General features: G+C 44.9%; 1 protein-coding gene across 2 annotated transcripts in view; it reads left to right on the top strand.

Moving 5' to 3' along the window:
• Positions 1-498: 498 nt before the first annotated feature.
• Positions 499-20970, top strand: part of fer (fer (fps/fes related) tyrosine kinase) — a 277908-nt gene continuing 257436 nt past the window's right edge. Inside the window, exon 1 of one of the 2 annotated variants that reach the window (XM_048526914.2) lies at positions 499-701. The gene's annotated coding sequence lies outside the window, so the exon portion shown is untranslated. Of the gene's footprint in view, positions 702-886; positions 905-20970 lie in introns of those variants that run through there. The other variant, XM_059644701.1, reaches the window with a different exon arrangement.

Raw genomic sequence — 20970 nt, 5'->3', positions numbered from 1 at the left:
ATTCCCAGTAACTGTAGGAGTTAGTGGGCTTGAAATGGACATCGGTTTGTAGAAGGTCGCCTGAGATGGAGACAGAAAGATCCAGGAAGATAAGGGATGTGATAATCTTTGGAGTGTCAGTGGAGACTTGATGCACTGAATGGCCTCTATCTGCATTATAGGGATCTATGAAACCGACCATCAACCACCGTCCATGCTCTATTATTCTCATTATAACCTCACTGTCACTCACTCACCATTAACCCTGCATGCCCTCTGTGCTGTCTAATCACTCATATGAGACATCTCATGTGATTGAACCGAACAGCTGAGCCATCCATTTTCATCTCATGTAATACCTGCCTCTCTCTTATTTCAGGAGGAACGCAATTCCCAAAAAAGCAGAAATTCTCAAGGTGACTGCTGGGCTACCTAACATTCAGCTCCTCACCCCTTATATGGAAAATATTCTGACTCTTACTGCACCAAGTGGTTGACTGTTCATGTCCAAAGGTTGGGACTGGTATAAGAGGTTGCCCTTGACTTAGTTTGCTGGGAATCCGGTCCAACTTGACTGAGGACTACTTACAAGCAAGACAAGCTTCCTAGCTTTGCGTCTGTGCTGAACAGCAAGGCAATACACAGTACTGTGAACCTGGCTTGTGGCAACAACAAAAGTAAAAGGCAACTCAATGCAAGACAGAGATGCTGTGAGCGTTCAGGTAGGCTCAACGTGAACGCTATAATAGCAAGTAAAAAAGAGAAAAGATCAGGCCTGGTCTGTCCATGAGATGAAACACAATGAACTTACTGCTGCATTACAACAATCTTAGCCAGTTCATTCCAAGGTCCATTCCATTGAAGTGCAGAAGAATACTGTGGGTAGATCAGAGATATGCCATGAGGGATGCCAAAATCCATGCAGGTGGGGATGCATGTGGCCAGTGCCTATTTTGATTTGATTTGATTTATTATTGTCACATGTACCGAGATATAGTGAAACGTATTGTTTGGCATAATATCTAGACAAGTTGTACTGAAATAACTACGTAGAGGCCGGTATCCCTTCACCATGTCACCTTTTATTTACTTGTGCACAGTACACTGGCTGTGCCATCCAGCTTGGAGTGAGTTCCCTTAACTGAGGAGATTCTGAACCTACGGGTTTTTCTGCTTTTTTAAAATGTGAGGTGTGTAAATAACTTTATGAAAATTTCAACTGCTAGGAAAAACACTCATGTGGCCAAAGAACCAGCGACAAGCAGAGCCCCTAGGGGCAATGCCTATGTGAAAGAAAAAAGTGAAGGGGAGGGTAGGGATCAAATCAAAATAGAGTTGGAGGGGGAAGTAAACTACTCCACTCCCTACGGTATCCACCTCTCCCTGAAGGCATCGAGAGCGTTGGTGGATACAGCATGTTGCTTCTCCAGAGGCACCCAGGCTCAAACATAAACATGGAAGAGCGGCCAGCTGTTGGCTGCAATGACCCCCCTCTATGGCTACTGCCTGGACTGCTTGGCCAGGCCCAGGAGGAGACCCATGAAGAGATCCTTAGACCTGCTTGCCCCCCTCCACACCAGGTACCCGAAGATCAGGGGCATGAGGCTAAAGTGCAACCAAAAATGCAAAAGAACGTTATTTAAATAACTAAGCAAGGAGTGAAAGCACCAACATGCAATATACATGGTCCACATACTCCACAAAATAAACAGTTGGGTTGGGAGTCCATGAACTACCGCAAACTGTGGTCGCATGGGACTGCCGCATGCAACACCCACCAACCCAGATCCCCAGGGAAAAAGGGAGGACTCCCACATACACAACCCTCCACTGGGGATTCCCGCTGCCTGGCGGTAAATGGGCACACCAATGTCTCCATGCAGTGGCTGAAGGAGAAGAGTTGGATGGTGTGCATCAGCAGTCTGTACAGGGCCCGCCATTTCACTTCTTTAAATGACACACCACAAAAATTCTAAAGGTGGCTCAGGTTGTGGGGCACAGATTCCCAGGGGATGTACAGGATCCTGGAACCAGTGTGAAATTTGGTCCAAGCAGGGGTACACACAGACAGGATTCCGCCGCATCCCTGAGCATCCTCCAACTGATGCACAATGTTGGGTCCAAGCAGTGTTGTCTAAAGGAGTTGGATGGCAGTGGTCACAAGCCAGACGTTTATTGCTATCCTGTGTGTTAATTACTACGGCACCATCAAGCCCAGGTCTCCATCACCCAGCATGTACCCAAACTTGGTCACCCCCATGACCGCAACCCTCCACTCTGCCGTCCCCAACCCTAGTCAACCCTGCAGCAATGGCCCTCCCCTCTGCCAGCCACTCAAATTGCAATTATGGAGGTGCAGAATCCTGAGTAACGGTTCTCTGATGATAGCCACTACTCCTGATGGTACGAGTCAATCATATCCCAGACAGTGATCAGGTCCTGGTAAAACATAGGCATCATCCTGAGGGAGACCTGCAAACCCTCATGGACAATAAACAGGAGCTGTGTGTTGTAGTTGAGGTTACGCGCTTGGCAGATAAAATACATTGCTAGGGCAATGAGGAGGCTGAATGTTATTATAGCACTGCACGGCCTGCAGGTGGAAAGTCGCCACCTGGGTGCAGATGCACACCAGCAGCTAACTGCCCTGCTCTAAAGAGAGACTCTGAAACTGTGCTGTGACCCCATGCATCTTTTTGTCCCAGAAGAAGTGAACAAATGTTCTCTGGATATCAGTGACAAAACCAGGAGGAGGGACCAAAGTGACTAGCCAATTCCACAACATGGAGGCCACCAGCTGGTTTATGACCAGCACTTGACTCCTGTAAGATAGCACTCTGAGCAGTCCTGTACAGCAGCCTAGGCAAGCCAAGAATTTGGCCTCCAGCTCCTGCTAATCCGCTGGCCAGGATTCCTCAGCCAGTCTAAGGTAGACCAGTGATAGAGATGATGGGTGGTACTCCAGGTGAACCCCCGTGACTCTTCCGGCAGAGTCTGCCCACCGTGGACCGACCAGGAGTGCAGAATGTTTAGCCCAGTTGATTCTGGTGGATGACGCCACCAAGTACACCACCTGGCACTTGCGCGTCCTCCCCAGGTCAGTCGGGCCGGTGAACGTGAGCACATCATTGGTGTAAGCCAAGAGGACCATGCCCGTGTCCAGCCTGTATAGAACTAGCCCTGATAACCGCCTCTGCAAGAGGCACAGGAAAAGCTCTATGCACAGGGAATACAACGGGCCGGACAGGGACAGCCCTGACGTATACCTCTGCCGAAGCAAAGGAGCACTGCCAGGGACTCGTTAACTTTAACCACACACTCTGCAGGGGCATACAAATGTTGGATCCAGGCGATGAACTGCATCCCAAACCTGAATGCCTGCAGAGTCCCGTCTAGATACTTGTGATCAACCCTGTTGTACGCCTTCTCCTGATCAAGAGACCAGAAGGCACTCAACAGACCAGTCCTCTGATAAAAATGGATCAGGTCCCAGACCAGATGGATGTTCTCGTGAATCTTCTGGCCCAGAACCATGAACAACCAGACAGAGTGGATTATTTGTGCCAGCACCGATGCTAGGTGAGAAACCAATACCCGAGTGAAGATTTTATAATCCATACTGAGAAGGAAGACCTGATGCCAGTTCCTAAGAAAATGAAGGTCCCCTTTCTTTGGCAGGAGCACGATGACCGCCCTGTGCCAAGAAATGGTCACCTCTCTGGATGTAAGACATTGCCCTGGGCCTGTGCATAGTTGACCCCAACCCATCCAGCCCTGGGGACTTGCCCCTGGAAAACTGTTGCGGGCACTAGTCAAATCATCAAAGACGACAGGAGCATTGAGCCTCCTGGCATCCTCGGGGCTGAGCTGCAGAAGGTCCTCCTACAAAACTCTGTGAGCAACCTCGCTGAATGGATCCAGAGAGAACAGAGCTGTGCAATATGCATGAATATGGGTCCTGATGCCCTCTGGATCAGAGGCAAGGAACCTGTTATCGGCCAGATGCACAACGAGCTGCAGATGGGTGCCACACCAGCGAATAGTAGAAGGGGGAACCATGGTCCAAGTCCTGGAGGAGCTGGACCCAGACCTCACATATGCATCCGGGAGCACAATGAGCTGAAGGTCTTGGAGTGCAGCCTTCTTCTCTTCCTACACACATCACAGGGTCAGGTCTGTGTAGGGCTGACAAATACATGGACTTCAGGTCAAGCAGCTCCTTCTTCAAATCCTTGATCCTGGATTTCTGCCTCTTTGTTGACCCCCTCACGTACTCCTGACAGATAACACAGACATGAAACTTGCCCACGTCCCACCAGAGCCTCAAGAAGCTAGTCCAGAACCAACATAATGAGTCCCAGAACTGCTCATCCTGCAGCAGCAGGTTGTTAAAATGCCAGTTTGCGGACCCAAGCTGGGTGCCAAATGGAAGGAGCTTAACACACACCAGATGACGGTCCATGCACAGCACTTGTCCCATGGAAGCCACTGGAACACTGGATGTGTACAGCCTTGAGGTGCACAGGTGATCGATCCTGAAAGCTCCAACCCCAGGCCTTATGAAGGTGAAGGCAATGGAGTCAGGATGGAATTTCCGCCAGACACCCACCAGAAGGAAGGACTTAACCAAGTCCCCCAACTTGTTCCCTGATGCCAAACCAGACTGGGCACCATCACAGTCCCTGTCCTCAAGGATGCAGTTAAAATATGCCACCCCTGGCCCCACCACCGCACCCGAGGACATTGCATTGGCCTCTGTCGCTGCAGGTGAGATGAGCAGACACTTCTCCATAGAAGTAAGTTTGCCTCAACTTGACCGACGGAGTGTAGACATTCACAAAATGAAACACTGCACACGCCAGCCACACCACCAGATGAATCACACAGCCTGGTACAGGCTCCTTGATTCACAAAGTGTCCAGCTGAAAATGCGGGGCCAACAAGATAGCCTCCCTGCTGGGTTTGCAGGTGAAGTGATTCATGTAGACCCCTTCTCACCACTCCAGGAGCCAAGCTTTTTTGTCTCCCGGGACAGTATGGATTTCTTGCAGGAAGCACACCACATGCTTCCTGTCCCAAACGACTGAGTAGTTCTGGAATCTGCGCCATGAATCCCTTCTGCTGCTGATGTTGAGGCTGGCTATGGTAGTCTTCATGTCGGTAGTAGTGTGCAACCACCACCAGTGAACCTGTTTAAAAATACTTATTGGGAGTAGGGGATGGTAGGCCATTGAGGAACATACAGAACTGCCGCTCGTTCTGGGCCAGCCCAGGTGCATGGTCAGCAGCCCAGGTAGACCAACCTGACATCTTCCAAGCAGTCGGATCCAGCTGGACTATACCATGGTGATGATGAGCGTCCTTCATAAAGTCCGGGAGCTCCTCCGTGGGGGTACTAGGGAGTCTAAAACCTCACTGGAGACGGACTCCGCTTTGCCTCAGCACCCAACACCAATTCCGAACTGTCCCCTGGGCGGTCATGCTTGGCCTCTGGCCTCTGGCCTCTCCCCCACAGTGAGAGTGGTGGCTGGTCTAGTGCGACCAACTGGCTTTAATCCCCCAGCAATACCACCCCCACCATCACAGGCAGGAACATCCACGATTTACTCCATTGTGGCCTGGTCTAGGTTTGAATCAGTGGGTGCCGTAGACATGAGACCCGACTCCTCTCCCAACATCGGGACACCTGGGCCCTTGGGGAAAAGGTCCTCCCCCAGTGCCAGAGTGCCTGGGAAAACATTCTGAGAGGGAGGAGTGAGGAAAACACCTTCCTCCTCTCTACCGCTTGATGACCGATCAGGATGTTCAGTTACAATGCCCACACCTGGAGGGTCAGTAAGGTGGGGCAGGTAGGTTCGGGCATGGAGCTGGTGGTTTGGGGGTTGGGATTCCCGCACCAGGATGAAGCTGATGTGGCCCCAGGAGCATTATCATGTGTTGTATAAGGCTGAAGATAACAGGAAGATAACAGGACTTGACAGGAACTGATAAGAGGCCTAACAATGGGCTGCTTTGTGAATGGAAGTACACTGAGTCATGTCAGATGTGCTAAGAGTTAAAGCTGCAGGAGAGCAGGACCTGATGGCTCTGTCAGATAAGGTATACATTTTGACTAAACATTTGGTATTGCTGACGTGCAGGGATAAGTCCAAAGAAGGCATACATTTGGACAAAACATTCAGCTTGGTCATGTGTATGCATAATTCCAAGTAAAGAACGTACTTGGCACAGAGCCTTGTGTATAAAAATTGTGAAGAAATCCCTTTGTTCAACAATATTTTGAAGACTACGAGATAGTAAGAACTGCAGATGATGGAATCAGAGATAACACAGTGTAGAGCTGGAGGAACACAGCAGACAAGGCAGCATCAGAGGAACAGGAAAGCTGACATTTCAGGTCGAGAACCTTCTTCAGAAAGATCCTTCTCCTGAAGAAGAGTCCTGACCCTGAACCCATGACCACTTCCATCTAGAAGGACAAGGACAGCAGATATGTGGCAACAACACTACCTCTAAGTTACCCACCAAGACACTCACCATCCTGGGTTGGAAATATATAGCCGTTCCTTCACCATCACTGGGTCAAAATTCTGGAATTCCCTCCTTAACGACCTTGTGGGTCAACCTACAGCTGGTGGACTTCAGTGGTTCAAGAAGGCAGCTCACCACTAACTTCTTAAGGGCAACTAAGGATGGGCAATAAATACTGACCAGCCAGTGACATCCACATCCCACAAATGAATGAAAAAAAAGGTCTACATCTCTCTGCCTTCTTAAACTCCCAACCTTCTTAGTCAGTCTCTTTATATCTTCTTTAAGTTCAGCTGCTTCTATTTGCAGCTTCAGCTCTTGCTGCTGCTTTTCTGCCCAGTCTTCTAACATACAGCCTATTACTACAGCTTTTTGCGCTCTCTCGTACCGGTCTGATTGGTATGCCTACAGTACTTTGGCCGTTTCCCAGCTTTCTGAGGATCTTTGGTGAATTTCTGCAGTGCATCTTGTAGATAGTACACACTACTGCTACTGAGCATCAGTGATGGAGGGAGTGGGTGCTTGTGGATGTAGTGCCAATAAAGCGGGCTTCTTTGTCCTGGAAGGTGTCAAGCTTCTTGATTCTTGTTGGTCTGCACTTGTCTAGGCAAGTGGGGGTTATTCTATCACACTCCTGACTTGTGCCTTGTCGATGGTGTACAGGCTTTGGGGAATCAGGAGGTGAGTTGCTAGCTGCAGTACTCCTAGTCTCTGACCTGCTCTTGTAGCCACTATGTGTATGTGGTGGGTCCAGTTGAGTTTCTGGTCAATGATAACTCTCAGGATGTTGATAGTGGGGGATTCAACGATGGTAATACCAATGAATGTCAAAGGGTGGTGGTTAGATTGTCTCTTATTGGTGATAGTCATAGCCTAGCATTTGAGTAGCGTAAATGTCACTTGCCATTTGTCAGCCTAAGTCTGGATATTGTCCAGATCTTGTTGCATGTAAACATGGATCATTTCAGTATCTGAGAAGTCATGAATTATGCTGAACATTGTGCAACCATCGGCGAATATCCCCATTTCTGACCTTATGGTGGAGGGAAGGTCCTTGATGAAGCAGCTGGAGATGATTGGGCCGAGGACACTATGCTGAGGAACTCCTGCAGAGATGTCGTGGAGCTGAGATGTTTCACCTCCAACAACCATGGCCATCTTACTTGGAATCATATCTGACACATTCGACTGGTGAGTTTTCCGCCAGTACCCATTGATCCCAGTTTTGCTAGGGCTCCTTGATGCCACACAGTCGAATGCAGCCTTGATGTCAAGGGCTGTCACTCTCATTTCACCTCTGGAATTCAGCTCTTTTGTCCATGTTTGAACCAAGGCTATAATGAGATCAGGACCTGAGTGGCCCTGGCAGAATCCAAACTGGGCATCACTGAGCAGGTCATAGCTAAGCAAGTGCTGCTTACTAGTGTTGTTAATGACACCTTCCATCACTTTACTGACAATCAAGAGTAAACTGATGGGACAGTAAATGGCCGGGTTGGATTTGTCCTCCTTTTTGTGTACAGGACAAACTTGGAAATTTTCCACATTGCTGGGTAGATTTCAGTGTTCCTACTGTACTGGAATAGCTTGGCAAGAGGAGTGACAAGTTCTGGAGCACAAGTCTTCCGTACTATTGCTGGAATGTTGTCAGGACCCGTGGCCTTTGCAGTATCCAGTGTCACCAATCATTTCTTCATATAACATGGAGTGAATCCAATTGGCTGAAGACTGGTATCTGTAATGCTGGGAATCACTGGAGGAGGCTGAGATGGATGATCCACTCGGCAGTTCTGGCTGAAGATTGCTGCGAATGCTTCAGCCTTATCTTTTACACTGATGTTCCATCATTGAGGATGGGGATATTTCTGGATCCTCCCCCTCCAGTGAGTTGTTTAATTGTCCACCACCATTCATGACTGGATGTGGCAGGACTGCAGAGCTTAGATCTGAGCTGGTGTGTTGAAATATCTGCAATCAAACACACTGACTCGGCAAGGAAGTCTACAGCCTCATCCACAACTGGAGCTACAAATCTTTCCAAAACCCTGAATGACAGTCTCGGGCCTCTCCAGTGTGTGTGATGCAAAATGGAATGGGTAAGGGACACCGTTACAGAACAGTAGGGTAAAAGGCTACTCTATCACTTTCCTTTGGGACACAGGAGGATACCACACCACACTGAACAGATCAATGGTAAATAGTGATGATTGGAAAATAGAAACAGAAATAATCTTGAGTGGTTTTACAGGACTTTGTCAAGTAGGACAAGTGACTAGATGTTTAAATATGCAAATAGGAGCAGTAGAGTTGATGCATCCGATAGTATTAATAAAACTCCCAACAGGTCAAAAGCATATCCTGTGAAATGCTTACACGGCCAGATCAGGACTGTGTTTTGTTGAACAAGTGAACAATATATGGCAAATGCCAAGAATAAGTGAGGAGACAGTTTTTTGCTGAAATCCCTGCAGGAAAGTACAAGGCGAGAGTGTGTATGGTGGGAGAAATATGGATCTGTCCTACTGACGTGAGTGAGGACCTGATAGTACAAGGAATTATTGGACAAAACTGGGAAATGTTTGCCAAACATAAGCATGGCTGTGGACAGATGCAAGGAAAGGTGTGTTTACGGGGCCCAGATTCAAAACTTCAAAAGCCAAATGGATCCTCCAAGCAGGCTGAAGGTGATACAGAAAAGGTAGTGCAAAGTCTAGTAGCACAAGAGATGTTAAGGTGAATCACCTCTACAAACAATTCATCTACTTGGCAGGTAAAGAAACCAGATGGGAGTTGCCAACTGACAAATGATTATCAAGAAGTTAATAATGTAACATCCTTATCAGCATCCACAGTAGCTACTAGCCCCGCAACCATGATTAAACAGAGTGAATCTGCATAATGGTTTACAGTGCTGGATGTAAGTAATGGATTTTGGTCAATCCCTCTGTCCAAGGAGTGTCAGTATAAATTTGCTTTTACCTTTAAGAGATAGCAATATACATGGACAGCTTTGCCACAGGGATTTCACAACTTAACAACAATATTTCATCAATGGTTAAGCAATGGATTGCAAGACTTAATTAGGCCAGACTGCCTGATACAATATGTTGATGATTTGCTTCTGCAAACAGGAACCAAACAAGAATTTCCAGCTCTTGAATGAGTTGTTGCAACTGTTAAAGGAACTTGGGTTAAAAGTGAATCCAAAAAAGGCTCAGATAATGAGGCAGGAAGTGAATAACTTTGGAGTGATATTAACACCAGGAAAAAGAGAGATAGAGAAACAAAGAATCGAAGAATTAATAGATGAGACTTCCTATCCCCACAGATGTGAAGGGATTAAGACCATGTCTGGGCTTGATTGGGTATTGTAAAGACAATATTGATGGTTTTGCCATAAAGGCAGCACCATTAGTCATGTCACTGAAGAAAAATACCGCATGGGAATGCAAGCCAGAACACACACAAGCAATAACAGCTTTGAATACTGCTGAACCATTTTCTGTGGATATTGCTGCAACAGACTCCACAATAGCAGTTGTCTTTATTGCAAGAGTTGCATGGTCAGTTGAGACCAGCAGCCTATCCCTCACGCGTGCACATACCAGTAGAGCAAGGGTACACAACATGTAAAAGGCATTTACTGGCAGTATTCTTCATGGTACAACATCTTACCTACATTGTAGGGTTGAACCCATTGATCATTTTTACAGAAAACATACCTGTTCAGATGATGCTGGATGGGTGTATTAATGATGGCACAGTGAGCTGAAACAGAATTGCTAAATGGACTCAGTTATTCCAAGGAAGAAACAGAGGGGTAAAAAGGGTTAAAAGTACTACTGTGTTAGCAGAAAACTTAATATATTACAGGATACCCCGTGAGGGTCAGGTAGTGATAGCAAATGATCTCAAGGGACCATTTGTGTCAAAACAAGGAGGAAATACTGGTAAAGAAAATACAGTATGGAGAATGGAGAACTAGTTGTGGTTTTTGTATAGAAGATGGGCAAGGATGAGAAGTGGATTGCATAGTCCTGAAGACCATGAGTGCCGAAGCAGCTAAATTGGCAACAATGGCATATATAGTGTGCTACCAGACAATTTCCCTCCATGACCTACTATCTATTGAGATAGTATGTACATGTGCAACAGTAAGGCTTTGTGTCAGCAAATGGGAAGGTTCTACCATTCGCCCCATTGTTGAGGTAGATCTTTGAAAAGGCAAAAGGGAAAGAATATTGAGTGATGAAAGTGAAAGCTAATTCTAAGTTATCACCAGAAGGAAATAGAAAAGCAGATGAATTAGCCAAACAAGGGGCAATGCCAGGAGAAGAGCGGCAGCCACAGATCGAGGAAATAGGAGTGCAGGAAAAGAAAGAAGTGGCCACAATCGACTTAGCAGGAGAACAAAGAAAGGATAAAGAACTATAAAAAGTATTAAAAGAGAAGGAGTCAGAAGAATATAAGGAACAAAAAGGTGTACACATAAAAGAGGGTGTAGCACTGTGTGAAGCAAAATTTGTAGTACCAAAGAGAGACAGGAATCAGATGATGTATCGGTATCATGATATATATGGATAGCAAGGATTGGAAAACACCTTGAAGAGGTTAAAAGAGGTATGTTGGTGGCTACAAATGTCAGAGCACATGGAACATTATGTGAAAAATTGTTTGATATGTGCCTAAAATAACCCTGACAAAGATGTCAAGAGGGAGCCCTTAGATGCAGAAGGCCAGTAGACAGGCCCTGGACAAATCCATAGATTGACTTTGTGGGTCCCGTACCTCCGACTACTGGTGAATTTAAATACCTTCGCCAAATGGGTAGAGGCATTTCCCACTCGAACTGATACTGCTAAAATCACAATGAAGGTCTTGTTAGAGAATATTTCCACAAGTTGGGGTTTGCCAAGGGGTACTCAATCAGCTGAAGGGACATATTTTACAGCCCAGGTGATGCAGAATGTCATGACATTGCTCGGGATAAAACAAAGGTTCCTTATATCCTACAGGCCCCAATCAAGTGGGATAGTTGAAAGGATGAATTGAACTTTGAAGAATATGTTGGTCAAAATGGTGCAGCAGCACTAGACCTCTTGGCTGATGGTGCTTCCTTATGTCCTGATGGTAATAAGAAGCACTGTAGCTTTCTCTACAGGATTTACTCCTTATAGGTTAATGACAAGTTGAGAGATCTGTGGTCGTGAGCCACCACTGGGGTTAGAACTATCTGAGCCAGAACTAGATGACAGCTAAGTGGATACAACAGCTGGTTGAGAATGTAAAAGAAGGGAATTATATAGCCGCAAAGAAAATTCGAAGGGAAAAAGCAACAATTAAGGCCCACTTTGATTCCGAGACAAAGCAATGGAGCTGCAGGTGGGGCAGTGGCTAATGATAATACCCATACATTAAAAACATCCTTCCTGGCCCCTAGGTTCGCAGGAAGATATGAAGTGATGCACAAAGCAAGTCCATCACTAAACAAGGTGCTTACAGCCCCTAACAAGAGTGGCTGATACCATGTAAACCAGTTAAAACCATTCGGAAGAAGGCAGTACAATTATCACCATTTACATATAATGTTGGAAGAATGTGATACTCCAGAGTTTTGAAACTTTAATTGGGACTAGTTTTGGAACCCAGACCAGGGCACTGTGGGACCGGAGCAACCTGAGCAAAATGGAGATCCGGCAGGTGAACCATTATCTCTCAATCCCTTAGGGGTCAGATGGACTCCTCAGGCTCATCAATGGAAATGAAAACAAAGGAAAAAGATAAAGGAGAACAAAATGGATGCCTTAGGAGAAACCTACTATGTCACCACGGCAACCTGAGGATACCTAAAAGGAAGGACAAGGTGTAACCTGCATGGTCAATGTTGCAATCAGCAATATGTGTTCTGACTTGATCATTAGCCACGAAGTTTTGTTTAAGCTAGAAGCCAATGAGAAACTGTGTATAATTCCATCTGTCCACCCAAATGATATAGATGACGATTTATGCCAATTTGTGGCAATTGGAACTTCCACCTATGCCATACACTGGATGAAGATCATTTTTGAGGCAAAGGAAGTTATCCAGAAATGGGCTCTGCACAAGAAAGAGATTAAAACTCACACAGAAGAGGCGAATAGAGACTTGCAGGCTCCAAGTTTCTGGAGGAAAATTTGGAATTGATGACTGAACACTCGGATCCATCTGTGGATCAGAATTATGTCTCACGATTATTGAATTACAATTTATTATACTTCCTGTTGTAATAGTCTTACAATGTTTGTTAAAATGCAAAGTTAAGAAATGAAAGGGGCTAACTACAGGGATTTGTCTGAGACACCAAAAGATGGCTCGTATGGAAGAGGTTTTGTAATGGCTTATTATAGGGTAGGAGTAATGTAGATATAGCTAGTTCATAGTATTTCTCTTTTTCTGTTCATTTGTCATTTATATTGATATTATGTCCATCATACAAGATGGGAAAGTTGTATAATTATGTATTTTCAATGGACTGAGTCTGATGTGTAACATTGTTTAGGTTTATGATGATAGTTTTGACAAGTACAATGATTTAAATGGCATGTCAGATAACACAAATGAAGTAAAGCTTCTGTGAGAATACATCACTGTAAGATGGTAATGTTCACCATTGACCGATGGTGCCCTGGCAGATGTAGCAAACCCGGCAGGGATGATCCTCAAATCTATCTTTGGATCAAAAGCAGGGAGGTGTTGGATAAGGCTAAAGATAACAGGAACTAATAAGAGGCCTAACAATGTGCTGCTTTGCGAATGGAAGTACGCTGAATCAGTCAGACATACAAAGAGTTAAAACTGCAGGAAAGCAGGCCATGCTGGCTCTATCAGATAAAGTATACATTTGGACAAAACATTTGGGATTGCTCATGTGCACGTTTAAGTCCAAGAAAGGCAAACATTTGGACAAAATGTTCAGCTTGGTCATGTGCATGCACAATTCCAAGTAAGGAACATACTTACCAGAGACTTGTGTGTAAAAACCCTGAAGAAATCCATTTCTTCTTCAACACTTTGAAGAATAACATTGCAGGAAAGTACTGTACTCAAGAAGTGTGGTGAAGGCATCCAGCAGTTTCAGCTTGGCCAGCTGCAAACTCTCACGAGTAATCATCTTTGGTTTAGTTACAGATGTCAGGGTAGTGAAAGACAGTGATTGAGATATCTCTAGTAGGTGCTATTAATTTAAGTATTTAATAAATGACTTATGGTTTTATAGAGCTCTAATTGTCTCCACTGTATCTTTGTGTCTGAAGTCTTGTCTCTCAGAGACAGGAACATGTGCTGGGGTGGGGCAGGCAGAGGTTCCGACTCCAGAGGGGGTGATTGGGGTGACTGGAACTAGGGGGAGGGGGTGGGGTAGATGGGGAGCAGGGGGATGCATCCACAGTGGCAACCTCTTGATGTTTAGCAGGCTGCACCCACACCCTCCCTACTACCACCACCATCACCAGAGGCCATGATGACAGCAAACTCCCACTTCATCTCCACTTGTGGGGCTCCAAGTGATGCTTAGGGAAGAGGGGGAATGATGGATGATTTAGAGCTGTTCTGACCTGCCAAATGCCAATAGACTAGGTAATGTTCGAATTCCCTATTGGTAAATGACATTCCATTGTCTATGACCAATACTTCTTGGAGACTGTGTGTCTTGAATGATGCATGCAGCTTCTCTATCACCATCCCTGGCTTTGCCAAATGGACTTTATGCATGCTCAACCACTTTGAATGGGCATTCACAATGACCAGGAACATTGACTCCATGCAAGGATTGGCGTAGTCGACATGTAACTCTACAGTGTAAGGCTCATTCTTTTTCATTAGCAGGTGTAAGGATGCCAAGATGGAGACCAGGTTACGTATGAATTTTCCTTAATAATTCTCTAACCCAAAGAAAGATCTAAGCTCTGGTCCTGACATGGAAGCTGGGCTCCTTTGGTCACCCTCACTTTCTTTTCCAATGGGTGTTATCCAGTTTTGTCAAATCTGTAACCAAGTAAGTCACTTGGGGTGCCTGAAACACACATTTTTCCCTTCTAAGACCTGCAAATTTTCAAATTATGTGTTGCACATATAAGTAGATTTGAGCCCCTGAGAGAATCACTTTTCTCTTTCCTCCCCTAATTTGTAATTTTTTGAACGCTGTTTGTATTGAGGAATTAATTCAACAAATTCAAAATTTGACATGTTAAGGAATTCGGTCAACTAATGGATAACTCTAAACTTTGCCAAAAGCAAAATGGTAAATAACTTTGTACAAGGGCCATTTCACACCAAGAGCTTGAAATTCTTTGTTGTGAACCAGACACAGCTGCTTGAGACAGCTGCGAAATACCCAGACATTGATTTGATCCTAAAAGAATTCAAACAATGGTAAAGTGTTCCTCCAAAGCAAGAGAATTTCTTTAATTTAGCTTACAACAAAGTTTGAGGTCAGAACTGCCATTATGGACCATACAGAGAGTAGAGGTCTTTAAGACTGACTCTAGCTGACTTAAGCTGAAAAAAACGATGATTTATCTTTGTGAATATCATGTTAGTCATTTATTTATTTGAATATCCTTCATATTTCTCTATTGATTAGCAGATCTGAACACAGTGCTACATTTTTAAGTAGATTTTTAATTACACATGCAGACAAAGTATAAAAGTACGTAATATTCTGACATATCTTTACTAGTCTAAACATTATGGTAATGAGAACATTTTATCACAGGAACCAATAATGCTGAATAGGCTTCTATCATGATCCAAAATCACTCCTTGCTGAGGATTGAGACTAATAATAGGTTTGAATAGACTGAATAAGTGTGCCTTTCCAGAGGGTAAGGATTACATAACCGTTACTTCCGTTGTCTGTTACTAATCTTAGTGCCAAAAAATGAATAGTAAAAAAAGACAGAGCTTTTTGAAAGAATTCAACCTAACTCTCTATCTCCAGAAGATACTCTGCATCTGAAATAATCACAACCCTAGAAGCATCCAGACCACCAAATTCAGCCTGAAGTAGAGGACAGCCAAGTCATCAACCTCCCTGGACCATATGTCACTTTAAATTTAGTGTCCTCATTTGCTGAATCTATCCTTACCTACTCTATAACCCATTTGTATGTGTGCCAAATGCTATTTTACTTAGAACGGATAAAGAATAACAAAAGCTGTCCTCTTGTTTATTAAAACTTGTCTAATTGTGTATTTTCTTACCACATTCTGCAGACAGTCACTTTGATTTGGTAAGTATTCAAAAATCCTGTTGTGGTCAGATAAGGAGTGGGAATAGAGGGGAATCAACTGACCCTTATTCGCATGATCGTAATGATGTATCACTTTAACCCATGAACCCCAATCTTACTTAACAAGGACTTGATTGACACATTAACAAATGCGTTCTGAAAATATAAATATATTATCTCATTGAAATAACTTGCAAAGTAGAACCAAAAAACAAGCATTTGAATTTTCAACTTGTCAAACCTTAAAGGTGCCTGAAAAAAATGAGCAGCGATGAGCTTTGTGGCAGATCTGCACAAGAGGTCAATTGACGTTTCTCGATCTTGGGAGTAACTCACTGCATCTTTTATGCATTTGCCAGGTGGTGAGTTGAGTAGCAATGAGATAGGTCATGCTAGAAAGTGATGGGTTCTAAATAAGTGGGATTACGGCTTAGTTGACGCCTTATTAATGCCACACTTCCTTCATTAATATTCAGCTTCTTACATTTTCTTATTCATTCATGGGACCTGGGTATTGCTGGATGGCCAGCATTTATTGCCTGTGCCTAACTGCCTTTGTGACTGTGGTGGAGAGCTGCCTTCTTGAACTGCTGCAGTCCAAATGCTTTAAGTTGACCCATAATGTTCTTAGGGAGGGAATTCCAGGATTTTGACCAAGCGACAGTAAAGGAACAGTGATATGTTTTCAAGACAGGATGGTAAGGGGCTCGGAGGAGAACTTGAAGGTGGTGACATTCCCATGTATCCATTGTCCTTCTAGATGGAATTGGTTATGTGCTTCGAAGGTGCTATTTAAGGATCTTTGGTGAATTTCTGCAATGCATCAAGTCGTTAGTATACACCGCTGCTCTGAGCCTCGGTGTTGGAAGAGTGGATGTTTGTGCTTGTGGCTGCTTTGACCTGGATGGTGTGAAGCTTCTTGAATGTTACTGGATCTGCAGCCATCCAGGCCAATGAGAAGTATTCCATCACAATCCTGACTTATGCCTTGTAGATGGTGGACAGGCTTAAGTGGTTATATTGTTTCTGATTGGAGACGGTCTTTATCTGGCATTTGTACAGTGTTAATGTTACTTGCTACTTTCAGCCCAAGCCTAGATATTGTCCAAATCTTGTTGCATTTGAGCACAGACTGCTTCAGTATCTAAGGAGTCATGAATGGTGCTGAATATTGTGCAATTATCAGCAAATATATCCACTTTTGGTGCTATGATGGTGGAAGTGAGCCAGCTGAAGATAGTTGGGCCTCAAAAACTACCCTGAGGAACTCCAGCAGAGATGTCCTGGAACTGAGATGACTGACCTCCAACAAAACAACCATCTTCCTATGTGTTTGATCTGACTTCAAAAAATGTTTATACCCTGAAACCCATTTGATTCTAATTTTGTCAGGGTTCCTTGATGCCACACTCAGTTGAACTCTCACCACACTTAAGGCATCAAACAAACTAGGCATCGAGGGTACTTGACAGGGAATTCAGAGCAACACCGTGGCTCAGTGGTTAGCACTGCAGTCTCACAGCACCAGGGACCCAGGTTTGATTCCAGCCTCGGGTGACTGTCTGTGTGGAGTTTGCACATTCTCCCCGTGTCTGCGTGGGTTTCCTCCGGTTTCCTCCTACAGTCCAAAGATGTGCAGGCTAGGTGGATTGGCCATGCTAAATTGCCCGTAGTGTTCAGGGGTGTGTGGGCTAAAGGGGAATGGGTCTGGGTGGGATGCTTCAAAGGGTGGTGTGGACTTGTTGGGCCGAAGGGCCTGTTTCCACACTGTAGGGAATCTATAACTGGCAACTTCAGCTTCCTGCTGGCTATGAAGAGCATCCATGTAACTCAGCATCAAACACCATCTCAAAGGCACAATCCAGGCACACTAGCCAATGTACCCATTCATCTACAGACAATAGCATCCAACATTTGTCAACCACTCAAGATCCTTATGGCACTGTTCCATCCTTTTGCAGGATGGCCTCAGGAAGCAAAGAGCTGCATTGCCGGTCACATCAGTAACGAGCATTGAAATGCTGCTGCAACAACACCATGAACTAGGACAGGTGCCCAGCTCATGGACTGTAAAAGGCTGCACATCAAGACCAAAGTCAGAAATTGTTGGAAAAACTCAACAGGTCTGGCAGCATCTGTGGAGATTTGGAAAGCAGAGTTTTCCAACAACTTCTGTTTTTGCTTCTGATATCCAGCAACCATAGTTTATTATAAGATAATAAAATGTGAGGCTGGATGAACACAGCAGGCCAAGCAGCATCTCAGGAGCACAAAAGCTGACGTTTTAGGCCTAGACCCTTCATCAGAGAGGATGAAGGGTCTAGGCCCGAAACGTCAGCTTTTGTGCTCCTGAGATGCTGCTTGGCCTGCTGTGTTCATCCAGCCTCACATTTTATTATCTTGGAATCTCCAGCATCTGCAGTTCCCATTATCTCTGATACCATAGTTTATTAGTTTGTTTTGCATCTGAGGGCTGCTCACTTGCTCTCTGAGTGGTTCTCACTTAGCACCTACCTACATATTTCATACCTAATCTTGCCTTCCAATGGTGGTAGATCAGACAGCTTGTCTGACTTGTCAGTAGTTCTAATTCAAGATCACATACATTTGCTGTACAGCAGTGTGTAATGAAAATCTCAATTCTCAACCATATATCAGCAGCCTATGCAACAAAAACACTGCATGTGCAGCAAGCAAACAGCCATGGCAGTAAATGGGGTACTGTGTGAAGTTCTGGAATACGCATTATAGCAAAGATGTGATTTCTCCTCCCACCTGGTTCCTGGTCATGACTCAGCTCCTTCCTGACTCCTTCAGTGGGTAGTTAAAAGGGGTGGGGGGTAAAATTACTACATGCCAGGTACTGCAGCTACTCATGCATGCCAGGTTCACCCTCTCCTGTCACCATGCCTTTACTGTTGAGGGCCAAAGCTGGATAATGGAGTGCAGATGTGTGCATGTATCCAGCAGACCCTGCGGGAGCTGGACCCAATTCTCCAAGGCAGCTGCTAATCTGGCTATGGAGACAGACAGACAATTTCATGTTTCGTGTAGCCAAACCCCATAGCATAGCTGCAGTTCTGCAATCCGGGTAAGTGCCTCCCACATACTTGTCTGCTGTTCCTGTGCTTGTCAAAGTCCCTGAACACTGACACCACTGGTTAACCACTATTGTCTGGAACTGAGCAGATATCTGGCTTTCAGTATTCCTCCAAGCACCAGTGACCAGGGGTATTTATTCCTCTACCAGCTGCAGAGCTGTTGTGTGGAGGTGTTCAAGAAAATATGATCGTAAACTTTCTAAGCCTGACATTCCCACTGAGGTGACAGGATCTCAGCCTTGGTAATATTTCCTCTGAGGCTTCGATACTCTCTTGCTCAAAGGTGGAGAAGGTGACATTTGATGGAGCAAGCCAATTCTCAGCCGAGATTATGAACATCCCCTTGGTACTTGCAAGATGTAAAGGAGAAAATACGATTTGCCAAAGGTTAGAGGTGATGTGCAAGGAATGGCACTGATAATGAAGGTTACCGAATGAAGAATGGCATTTACTCAGTTGGCATTTACCGAGATGTCTCAGCATACCCTCGGCAGTTACGGTCTTATGGTGTGGGAGATGGGGTTAGGAGACAAATTTTGGGCACTCTTCCAACCATGTGGACACTTTCAACACTACTGTTGACTATTTCCTCCTGAATGGGAGAAAAAGAGATTGAGTGAGATGAAAATGGGTGACATGGTTGTTTGTGCTGTAGCAAGCGGTCAAAAGATGGCGAGTGAATGGGTCTGACAGAGGTTATGGAAGATTGCGGGTGGTCAGAATGAGCAAGCAAAGATGTTTCAGTCAATAGTTACAGTGGCAGAGTACGAGCCTGGCAGAGTGGAGTCGGTCATCGATATCCCTGCAGTACTATTGACCATTCCTCCACACTGTGGAGACCACACAAACATAAATGGTGACCTTAGACCAAGCTGCTAGGTTCTGATGTTGTGGCCTGTTCTGCTGGTCACCTGGGAATACAATGTCCCTTCACTGAACCTCGCTCTCCATCAGGACTTCAAGATCTTTGTGGGTAATTACAGCCTCATCTTTCCTTCACCAAAAACTTCAAAATGACGAAAATAAAATCAGAAACTCTGAATGCTGGAAATCAGAAAGAGAAACAGAAAATTATTGGAGAAACTCAACAGATCTGGTAGCACCTGTGGAGAGAAAGCAGAGCCAACTTTTCAGGTCCGGTGAGTTGGGCCTTCTAGTTGGTGGACAGGCTTTGAGAATACAGGAGGTGTGTTACTCATTGCAGTATTCCTAGCCTCTGACCTGCTCTTATAGCCACTGTGTTTATGTGGTGAGTCCAGCTGAGTTTTGGGTCAATGTGAACCCCCAAGATATTTACATGGGGGGATTCGGTGATGATAACACTTCTGAATGTCAAGGGATGGTGGTTAGATTGTCTCTTCTTGGTGATGGTCATGGCCTGGCAGTTGTATGGCACGAATGTTACTTGCCACTTGTCAGCCCAAGCCTAGATATTGTCCAGATTTTGTTGCATTTGGACAAAGACTGCTTCTGTGTCTGAGGAGTTGCTAATGGTGCTGAGCATTGTTCAATTATCAGTGAACATCCCCACTTCTGACATTGTGGTGGAGAGAAGGTGACTGATGAAGCAGCTGAAGATAGTTGGGCCTGGGACACTACCCTGAGGAATCCTGCAGAGATATCCTGGAGCTGAAACAACTGACCTCCAACAACCACAGCCATTTTCCTATGTGTCAGGTGTGACTCCAACCAGTGGACAGTTTGCTCCATGACATATTGCACTTGGAAACAATCCCTAATGCATTATATGAATTGGTATAGTAGCAAGGCTTTCCAATTTGATTAACTAATAAATTATTAAAGACACCCATAATTATTGCTCTATGCTTTTTACGTGGTCCTACTATTATTGATTTTTGGACTTCGCTACAGACTGGTAGTTCATAGGTAACTACTATTATGTCCTTTAGCTCATAAGTTACTACTGCCCCCACACTCCCTGATTCTTTCAATCATTCACATTTAAGTCGTCATTGGACAAGCATATGGATGTACATGGAATAGTGTAGGTTAGATGGGCTTCAGATTAGTATGACAGGTCGGCACAACATCGAAGGCCGAAGGGCCTGTACTGTGCTGTAATGTTCTAT

This window comes from Stegostoma tigrinum, chromosome 3, assembly GCF_030684315.1.
Source record: "Stegostoma tigrinum isolate sSteTig4 chromosome 3, sSteTig4.hap1, whole genome shotgun sequence".
NCBI lineage: Eukaryota > Metazoa > Chordata > Chondrichthyes > Orectolobiformes > Stegostomatidae > Stegostoma > Stegostoma tigrinum.
The sequence above is the reverse complement of the archived record's forward strand: the minus strand, read 5'-3'. Positions and strand labels throughout refer to the sequence as shown.